At 32.3% G+C, this 10,024-nt stretch overlaps 1 long non-coding RNA gene across 1 annotated transcript; it reads right to left on the bottom strand.

Annotated features, from left to right (window-relative positions):
• Nucleotides 1-261: 261 nt before the first annotated feature.
• LOC136851643 (uncharacterized) lies at nucleotides 262-8,910 on the bottom strand. Its single transcript, XR_010856940.1, has 2 exons — nucleotides 8,110-8,910; nucleotides 262-2,068 (listed from the first exon to the last, which is right to left on the bottom strand). It is a non-coding gene; the product is annotated as an uncharacterized lncRNA (long non-coding RNA).
• Between the last annotated feature and the right edge of the window lie 1,114 nt (nucleotides 8,911-10,024).

The raw sequence follows: 10,024 nt of genomic DNA, 5'->3' as shown, positions 1-10,024 counted from the left end.
CTGCAATGTAATCATCTCGCGTATTGATAACGCGACACAACAGCATTTGGCCGTTATCACTGTGTTCTTTGCCTCTCTTTACTCTTATTTCTCTCTCCTTCTCTCTCCTAACTTTTTCTCTTTCTCTTCTCTCTCTCTCTCTCTTTTCTATTTAATTTCCCTATCTATTCTACACCACAACATCACTCGGTCACGCTACCTCACACTGCCCTCAGTGTGACAAAAGAATATATTTCAATGGATGATTGCAAAATCACAAGTAAAATAAAGCATTTATATGATTGCCCATCAAGTCAATTCTCAAAAAATATTTAAATTGCACAAACTGTGTCAATGCACTAATGCAAAAAAATCAATTAAGAATATATGGTAGAAAATTCACATATATTATATCATGAATCAAAAGAGATACATATACATACATATATATATATATATATACATAATGAATTGTTATACTGTAAAAATGGTTAATTGTTTTAACACACAATGCAAACAATAATACATAAAGAATTCAGCAGCAAATTATTTGTATAAGATAATTTTACTCTTCATTGGTCCTCTTTATTTCTGTTATAATCTGCTCAACATTTGAAATTACCACACGTTTGACCAAAATTGCAAACACTATTATTACAATAATGATTATGACCAAATTGAACAGAGACAGAATTGGTGAAACATTTTCTTTGTAATAGAAAAATTCATCTACTAAAGCCAACTCATTTATTTGTTTTAACTCTAACTGAGACAGTTTAAATTCTTTAACTTCACTAGAGTAGTTCATGTAGGGCTTATTTTTATGGATTGTGATTTCTGTGAAGACATGAGGTTCATAATATAATTTATTAGGAATAACTAACTTGCAAGTCTTATCAAAAGCATGGACATTATTGAAATTAATTTCAGTACTTATATTATGGCAATTAATAGTTGCTGTTACTGAACTTAGTGAAAACACAAAACTGACTGTTCTACTATAATGGAAACAAAATCATGTTTGGATAATTGTGTACACAGTACTGTCTCTTGATTCTTGTTTTCAATTATTTCTTGAACACAAGGATAGGCATTAGTAGTTTCATACAGGTTGTCAAGGTTGCAAATATACTCTTTATCTTTCAAAGTATACAATCTCTTAATTGAGCATCAGTAATAAATGACATCATTAGTCCATGTTCTTCTAATGCAAAATTGATGTGGTTGACATTTGAGATAATTACGTTTTCCTTTATCAACATGGGAAAAGGATGTATGGACATCAGTACATCTGCCTCTTTTTGATTAAAAGGTAGAATTAGAAGGATCTTATTCTTAACTACCTTGGTGGTTATCAAATTATAATAGACCATTATATCCTTTACCATAGGGGTATAATGTCCTTCTACCAAAAATCACTAATTATGCCCTCTAATTCTCTTGGGTTTATTAATGTTGGACTTAATATTCCTTTATAGGCTAACAAAATGGCATTTAATAGATCTTTATGGTCTTGCAATACAATTCTAACATTGTTCATAAATGTACTTAAATGTTGTTCATCTGTTATTATCTTAATCTCTTTGGTAATGTTTGTGTTCACTTGATTAATAAATTCTTTATTTTTTCAATTCATTACTGTTTAAGTTTTGAGAGCTTATAATCTTATTTAACACAATGCCTCTAGTTGCTGCCCATTTCTCCAGTTTGTCTATACGGGCACTTTCTTTTTCTACATTAGAGTCTGTCGCGACTCCAAATAATTGATTAAGTGCTGTTCCTATAAAAGGTAAGAGGGATCGTTTGGATCTTGTATTTAACACACTTCCTATGTCATTATCTAGTTTTTCCAAACAATGGTAAAACACTGTTATTTTCACTTTTCCTAATTAATGATTTTAATTCCTTTGGACATCTTTCAATGTCATTTCATTGATAAGCACTGATGTAATGTCAATACTCACTATGCCCAAGTCCTTTATTAATTTCACAGATCCCTTTTTCTCTAGTAGTGCACCCTTCCGGATCACCACCTCAGATGACACATAAAGCAGTGTTATGATAACCAAGAAGAACCGCATGTTTGTATCTGTAAGAATAAGCCTTATCAGATATTCTGTATACATGAGGTATTTTAATGCCTACACATTGTTTATATCTAATAGTTCAACACTTTACATAAATTTATCTTTTTCTTAAATTGTATTTGTTATTTATTGGTTCCTGTTCAACTTCTTTCAATAATTCAACTATTCTCTTATTGGACCAAGAGTCTGTTTTTATTACCTTTACATGATTGGTATGAACAATTCTTTCCTTGAGATCACTCTCACTTATGATCTTTAGCTTATTTAACTTCAACACTTCTAATACCCTATAAGGACCTTGGAACTTTGCGGATACTTTTGCATTAGGACCTTCTGGAACATGATTCTGAACATATACCTGAGCACCTACTACAATTTTTGGTTTAGCTGTATTTTTGTCATAGTACTTTTGCTTGGACACTCTGAGCTTCCTTAAGTCTAGTCCTCGTCTGTTTGATCGTTTCATATGTACGTCTAGTTTTCCAGGCAATATAGTCATCGTAGTTATAAGTATGTCGGGGTGGTGTTGCATCATCTAGTAACGCATTTGGTAGTCTCTTCTCGTATCCGTATAACAAGTAGTGTGGTGATTCTCCTACTGTCTCATTTACAGTATTGTTTATAGTAAACTGTACGTCTTCCAAAGCTAAATCCCAGTCTTCTGTATTAGGTTTAACTAAAGTTTTCAGGATATCCTTTATCTTACGATTCGTTCTTTCTACTGCTCCATTTGAACTTGGTTTATATGCTGTGATTTGACATTTATTTATCTCATAAAATTCACATAATTTTCTTAAAAGTTCACTAGTAAATTCTGCTGCGTTATCAGAAAGAAGAACTTGGGGACATGAATGTCTCGTAATAATTCTAGATTTAAGAGCTTCTGCTACTGTAATTGCATCTCTATTTCTTACTGGTACAATCTCTACATATCTTGTTAGATAGTCTAAAAGACTAATATTTGTTTATTCCCCCTAACAGTTGTAGGAAATGGACCTAAAAAGTCCATAGATACGACCTGAAATGGATTCAACTCTGATGGGTATTTTTCAAGTGGAGCTTTTGGATTTACGTTACCTTTATTTCTATTACAAACTACACAATTTTGTACAAAGTTCTTGGCATCCTCACTACAATGGGGCCAAAAATAGTTTCTGGTTAGGATTCTAGTTGTCTTTTTGATTCCTGGATGTCCTGCTAACTTGTATGAGTGTGTTAGTTCTAAAACTTCTCTGATTAGTGTTTTCGGGATGTATAGTCGAGAATAACCATTCTTCTCTGTTGGTCTTTTATACAATAATCCATTGATTAAAACAAAATCAGGTTTTAAAGATTCATCTGTCATTAGTTGTCCTATTATATGCCTGATTTCTGTATCCATTCCTTGCTGTATTTGTACTCTTTCCAAATCTAAATCTACCACTTGACAGCTAAAACAAAAAGTATTAGTGGTAATACATTTCTCTGTTTCTTCTTGGGCTCTGGATAATGCATCTGCTAGTGTATTAAATTTTCCTGGGATATATCTGAATTCTGGTGCAAATTCTAACACACTAATGAACCATCTATTGAACTTCATGTTATTTGTAAAAGTTCTCTTCTTAAACAAATCACAAATTGGTTTGTGATCTGTAAGTACATTGACTTTATGTCCTAAAATTATGTGTCTAAATTTCCTTAGACCCCAGTATAATGCTAAACATTCTCTTTCTATTGTGCTATAATTTTTCTCTGCAGCACTCAAAACTCTACTGGCATAATATACTGCTCTCATTCTTGTTTTGTCCTTTTGTAATAATACAGCCCCTAGCCCGGTACTTGATGCATCACAGGCTAAGTAAAAGTCCTTCGAGAAATCTGGGTAGACTAGTACGGGATTCCTGGTCATTTTACTCTTTAGTGTTTGGAAAGCTGTCTCTTGTTCTTTATTCCATTCATATTTGACATCTTTCTTTGTTAATTCTGTTAATGGTTTGGCTATTGTAGCAAAGCCTTTAATGAAAGGTCTATAGTAGCCTACCATTCCTAGGAATCTTCTCAATGCTTTCAAATTGGTAGGAGCTGGATATTCAACTATTGCTTTTATCTTGCCTGCTTGCATTCGCAGACCATCTTCACTAATTACATGTCCTAAGTATTCCAAGGATTTCATTAAGAATTGACATTTCTTTAATTTGATTTTTAATCCTGCTCTTCTTAATCTTTCCAAGACTATTTCTAATGTTTTGAGGTGACTTTCTAAATCTTTGCTAAAAATGATAACATCATCTAAGTAAACTGCAACATTTTCTATATCCCCTAATATTTGAAGCATTAATCTAACAAACGTTAAAGGAGCCGAAGTGAGTCCAAATGGCATGACTTCAAATTGCAAGTGTTCCTTGTGTGTGCTGAAGGCTGTGAATGGTTTCGACTCTTCGTCTAAAGGTACTTGCCAGTATCCACTAAGTAAATCTAAAGATGAAAATATCCTTGCACCTCCTAACTGAGCTAACATATCTTGAATCACTGGCATTGGCATTCTATCGGGGATGGTGTTGGAATTTAACTTTCTATAGTCTATCACAAGTCTCAATTTCCATCTTTCTTTGGAACAAGTAGTAATGGAGAATTATATGGAGATTTAGAAGGAATGACTACCCCATCTTTCTTCATTTCTTCTATCAAATTATCAACTATGGGTCTTTGGCTTATTGGTAATCTGTAATTAGGAATAAAGAATGGTTTTGTTCCATCATCTAATACAATTTTATGCCTTAGGACATTTGTTCTACCTAATTTATCTCCTTCTATTGCTATTACATCTCTGTATTTTTCTAATACTTGAATTAATCTATCTTTGTTTTCTGGAAAATCTGTTTTATTCACTTCTTTGCTTAATTCAGATGTTTGACCAGTTACAGAGAAAAATGCTTCTTCTTCTAATGTTAGTAATGGATTGTTAATAGGTATTCCTTTACAAAAGATAATGCCTGCATAAAGTGTTAGTTTGTTATCTGAGTAGTTCTGGACATAAACTTCACAAGTATCACCCTTCATGTGGACTAAAGAATTATCCATTCTGACAAATTCTGGTAACTCTTCATTTAGTAAAAGAACATCTTTAACTCCTATCTCTTCTTTTCCCCTTAGATGTATTTTTGTTAAACACTTTGGATGCAAAATTACCTGTCTGTTTAGTATTAATTGTACTTTATTATCATCAGCAGTGCTTACACAACATACCTCCTCATCTTTGTTTCTGCAAAGTAACAATGTTCTGCATCTATACTAGTTTCTTCAGTTACTGCTATTATATCTTTTATATCTACTTTATTTATTTTGTTTAACAACAGTACCTCATTTACTAATTTCCTTCATTATCATAGCTGATTACTACATTGCTATAATGTTCTGTATTTATCTCTGCATAATTATCCTCATAAATGTCTTGTTCCTTGTCATATTCAGAACACTGGAGATCACCTTTATTTATTTCTGGGTCACTTCTTTTGTTGGAGGGTATAATTTCTGGATGTGCACATCTTAACTTTCTAGTCTGTAATTGTGGAAATTCCTCCTTTCCGTTACCATTCATTTTAATTTGATTGTTCTCTTGATGACAGGTTATTTTCTGTATATCTTTGTCGCTTGTTGAAGTCGTCTCAGACAAATTGATCAGATTTGGGTGAAACTTTTCCTCTTCAAGCGTAAAGCATACGCTCTTTTTATTATCTTGTGTAACGTTAATTCTTCCTTCTCGGCAATTCAGTATAATTCCACATTTCTTCATTAATTTATATGAGAACAACACCTGTGCGGGAAAGAACCTGTCTTCTAGAACTATAAAACTTTCAACAGTTTTATGTGACGAAAGGTCTATTTCTAAGTTCACATTGCCTAAACTTTTATCTGTTTACCCGCTACTCCTTTTATTATCTTGTTTTGACCCTGAATTAGCGTTTCTTTAACGCCTAAGTAACTTGTTAATGCGTGTTTATCTATTATGCTTACAGTACTACCTGAATCCATAAGGACAGTACATAATTTATTCTGTATTGGAATTTTAATGATAGGTAAATCCTTTCTGATTATTTCTTCTTCATCCATGGAAAATACGACTTCTTTACTCTGCAATATGGATAGTGCGGATGAACCTTCACTTCTCCTATTTGCCAATTCTTCTCTTAATTTATCTTCTTGAAGGGACTTTCTTGTGGTATTCTGTGTAGGGATAAATTGTCATTGATTTGAAGACTTATTTGATGTTGAGCGGTTACTACTTAATTCAACTATTTCTTTATTTCCTTCTTGTGTTTTAAACCAGCAATTCTTTGTTAAATGTCCTATTTTCTTACAAACCGTGCAGATTCTAGGTTTTCTACACTCATTTGTAAAATGATTTGTATACCCGCAGTTTTCAGGCTGTCTTGGGTCTCGCCCCTTGAGCGGAATAGTTCACTTGGGTTGAAGTGTTTGTGTTTGAGTTTTGACCATATCTATAAGGTTTGTGTGGTCCACTCTTTGTTAGATTGTTTCTTCCCCTTTGATCTGGATTCCATTTTCTTTTTTAGTATTTTGGGCATATTTCCCTTGGAAGGTATTTGGTCTATTTCCTGCTTGTCTGGAATTATCATAGAATTTATTATTCAGTTTAAAATTAGGATTATTATTTCTGACTTTCCTTTCATTTTGTGCTTCTGTTGTTCCCAGGAATTCCTTGGATAGATTTATCTCTTTCCTTTGGATTTCTTCTCTCATTGTCTTCAATGTTTGAAGGCTTGTTTTTCTGGGATCAAGTTTTATTTTTCTGAAAGCTTTCTTTTCCTCTTCTCCAAGAATATTATATATGGTTCCAAATGACACGTAATTTAATACATGCCGTAGCTCAACTAATTTCTGGGCACTAGCCCCAAACTGATCCTTGTCTCCTATAGTAATACCTGTCTTCTCTAAATCTTCGCTTATTTTCTCTATTGCATTCTCCACGCTTGCATACAAATTAGCAATTGTTTTATATTGTGGGTTAAGAAATCTAGTTAGGTTATATAAACCGTCAGTCTGATTTACTGGTTCCCAGAGTGATAAACAAATTTCTTTAAATTCTACATAGTTATTAAGTTTGCTAAAACTTGTGGAATTCAAAGTTTTATGTGCGTCTCCATGTTCTGAGCTGACGAGCAACAAGGCTTCATTTATCTTAGCTCTTTCATCTGTTATTCCCCTGAAATTATACGACTATCTGCATCTGCTAGCCAATGATTTACAGTATAGGCTTCGAGTCTGCTTTTTGTCAGGATTGGAATCATCCACCTGTCCACAGAAGCGAGTGGCGGTTGTTATGACGGCCGCCTGATTCATATTAAAAATTGTAATGTGCGAGTATTATTAGTATTGTTACTATTATTATTATTGTTAGTAGTATTAGAATGGTTAACACTATTTTGGTTCTGGTTATTTGTGTTATTATTGTTAGTATTTCCTTGCACTACAGCGGAGTGGGAATTTAGTCTTGAAATTCGACTTCTTCTAATTGTCGACGGTCTTAAATCGTAATGTGAATGTCTAACAGTGTTCAGTAATTCATCAAATACTCGTTGCATGTCCACACACAAAAAATTTTCACTCAGAGTACATCAATCAAAAAATATTTTCGTTATATTGTACCAAGATCAAAAACAATTTGTCAAATTGTCACACAAAAAAAATTAAATTCTCTATTGAGTTCAAGTGCACAATTAAAACTTTTTCAATACTCAAAATAAATTCTTATATGAAATTGGGCATCATATCATCAAAATTCATTATAATAAGTACACAAAATTACATATATAACTTCTCAAATAATCATCACCAACCGAGTAAAAAAATAGCTAATTCCCTATCTAAATTATTTACTAAATAATTAATTTATCATAGAGAGAGTAATGCTGGTATTTATGCAAAAAGAATTTTATTCACTAGAGAGAGTTTTCTTAATCTTCAATCTTATAGCAAGATGCAAAAAAAATATATATATCTTCACTTATTTATTAAGAGAGAGAGTGGACAGTAAATTCCTTACTGTGTTGTGTTGTTGATATCGTGATATCGCTAAATGTTGTTCATTCGGCGGTGAATGTTTCGCTGTCGGATCACTACGTCTGCGTTGTTTTTCCGCGGTGGTTTTCCGCTTTCGGAATCTTGTTGAAAGTTTGTACGTTGTTTTTCTTCAATCACTCGATGCAATGTCGCTAACACTGGGCTTATTATCGCTGTCGGCGTCTTGCTCAATTTGTTGACGGTAACAGTTCAAAATGTTTTTGGCTTCGGGACGCACTAAACTGTTTTATTCACACTCGACATTCTTGTTGTAAGCTGCTATTCGCTGGAGTATTTTTATTTCTTCTGATATATTTTGTTCGTCGTCGTAAAAAATCTAAGTTCGTTTTGTAGAATTTCGTTTCACTGTAACTTAAATAATTGCACTGATAATTTCATTAATGTTCGTTTGTTTCGTCTCGCCTTCTGGATCCACTTTAGCTGCCACCAATTGTAATGGTTTTTTATTATTCTTTTTTTTTTACGTCCTTCGTTTTATGTTTGCATAGATTTTAGTCTTTCTTTTCTTACCTTGGTTTCTTTCGAGGTGTCCTTCAGATAAATCATGGATGATGTGCTATCTTTGTATATTTATTCCTTTTAAATATTGATATCTCTCAGAAAGGCGTATAGAGACGAGATCGGTAATTTCTTCACTTTAATTAGTACTTAATATTATAAAGATCAGTACAAAATTAACAAGTTACAATGATAGAAACGAATCACTCTTGAATCAGTCTATATGGGGAGCACGGAAGCGATTGGGAGAAGTACTCTCCCTTGAAGGACACAGTTCTGACTCTCCTCTCCTCGTCGGTCTCTCACTCGTTGAACCCTCAGGAAACTTGCTATCTGCAAATCTCCACCTCCTTCTAGCCTTATTGGAAGGATTAATCAGCAAGGCCTCCCCTTCAAGTAGCTGATTGGAAGGACTGTAGTGGGTGTGATTCAAATCTCTCCTTAGAGGACTTGATAGGAGGTGATCTTAGGAGGGTGTGGGAAAGACCCTCCCACACATAATTGATTGGAGGTTGAAGAAGTATATCACTTGGGTCAACCCCAAATTCCTGGAACTTCCACGAAAACACCTTCCGAGAAGGCGGGGCTATAGAATCAGCTGTTGTAAGCATTTAGACTGTGCTGACTCATGTTTTGCTTGGCTTCAATCAGAGGCCATTATTTCCCATTTTTACGACTGTTTTTATGGCTTAAACACGATATACTGCAATGTAATCATCTCGGGTATTGATAACGCGACACAACAGCATTTGGCCGTTATCACTGTGTTCTTTGCCTCTCTCTTTACTCTTATTTCTCTCTCCTTCTCTCTCCTAACTTTTTCTCTTTCTATCTCTCTCTCTCTCTCTCTTTTCTATTTAATTTCCCTATCTATTCTACACCACAACATATGCAACAATTCACACATACACACGGGGAGATTACTGCATTATGAAAACCACAGCATAAGAATATATATATATATATATATATATATATATATATATATATATATATATATATATATATATATATAATATATATATATATAATATATATATATATATATATATATATATATATATATATATATATATATATATATATATATATATATATATATATATATATATATATATATATATAATATATATATATATATATATATATATATATATATATATATATATATATATATATATATATATATATATATATATATATATATATATATGTATGTATGTATATATATATATATATATATATATATATATATATATATATATATATATATATATATATATATATATATATATATATGTATGTATATATATATATATATATATATATATATATATATATATATATATATATATATATATATATATATATATATATAT

This window comes from Macrobrachium rosenbergii, chromosome 23, assembly GCF_040412425.1.
Source record: "Macrobrachium rosenbergii isolate ZJJX-2024 chromosome 23, ASM4041242v1, whole genome shotgun sequence".
NCBI lineage: Eukaryota > Metazoa > Arthropoda > Malacostraca > Decapoda > Palaemonidae > Macrobrachium > Macrobrachium rosenbergii.
This window is presented reverse-complemented; position numbering and strand designations above follow the sequence as displayed.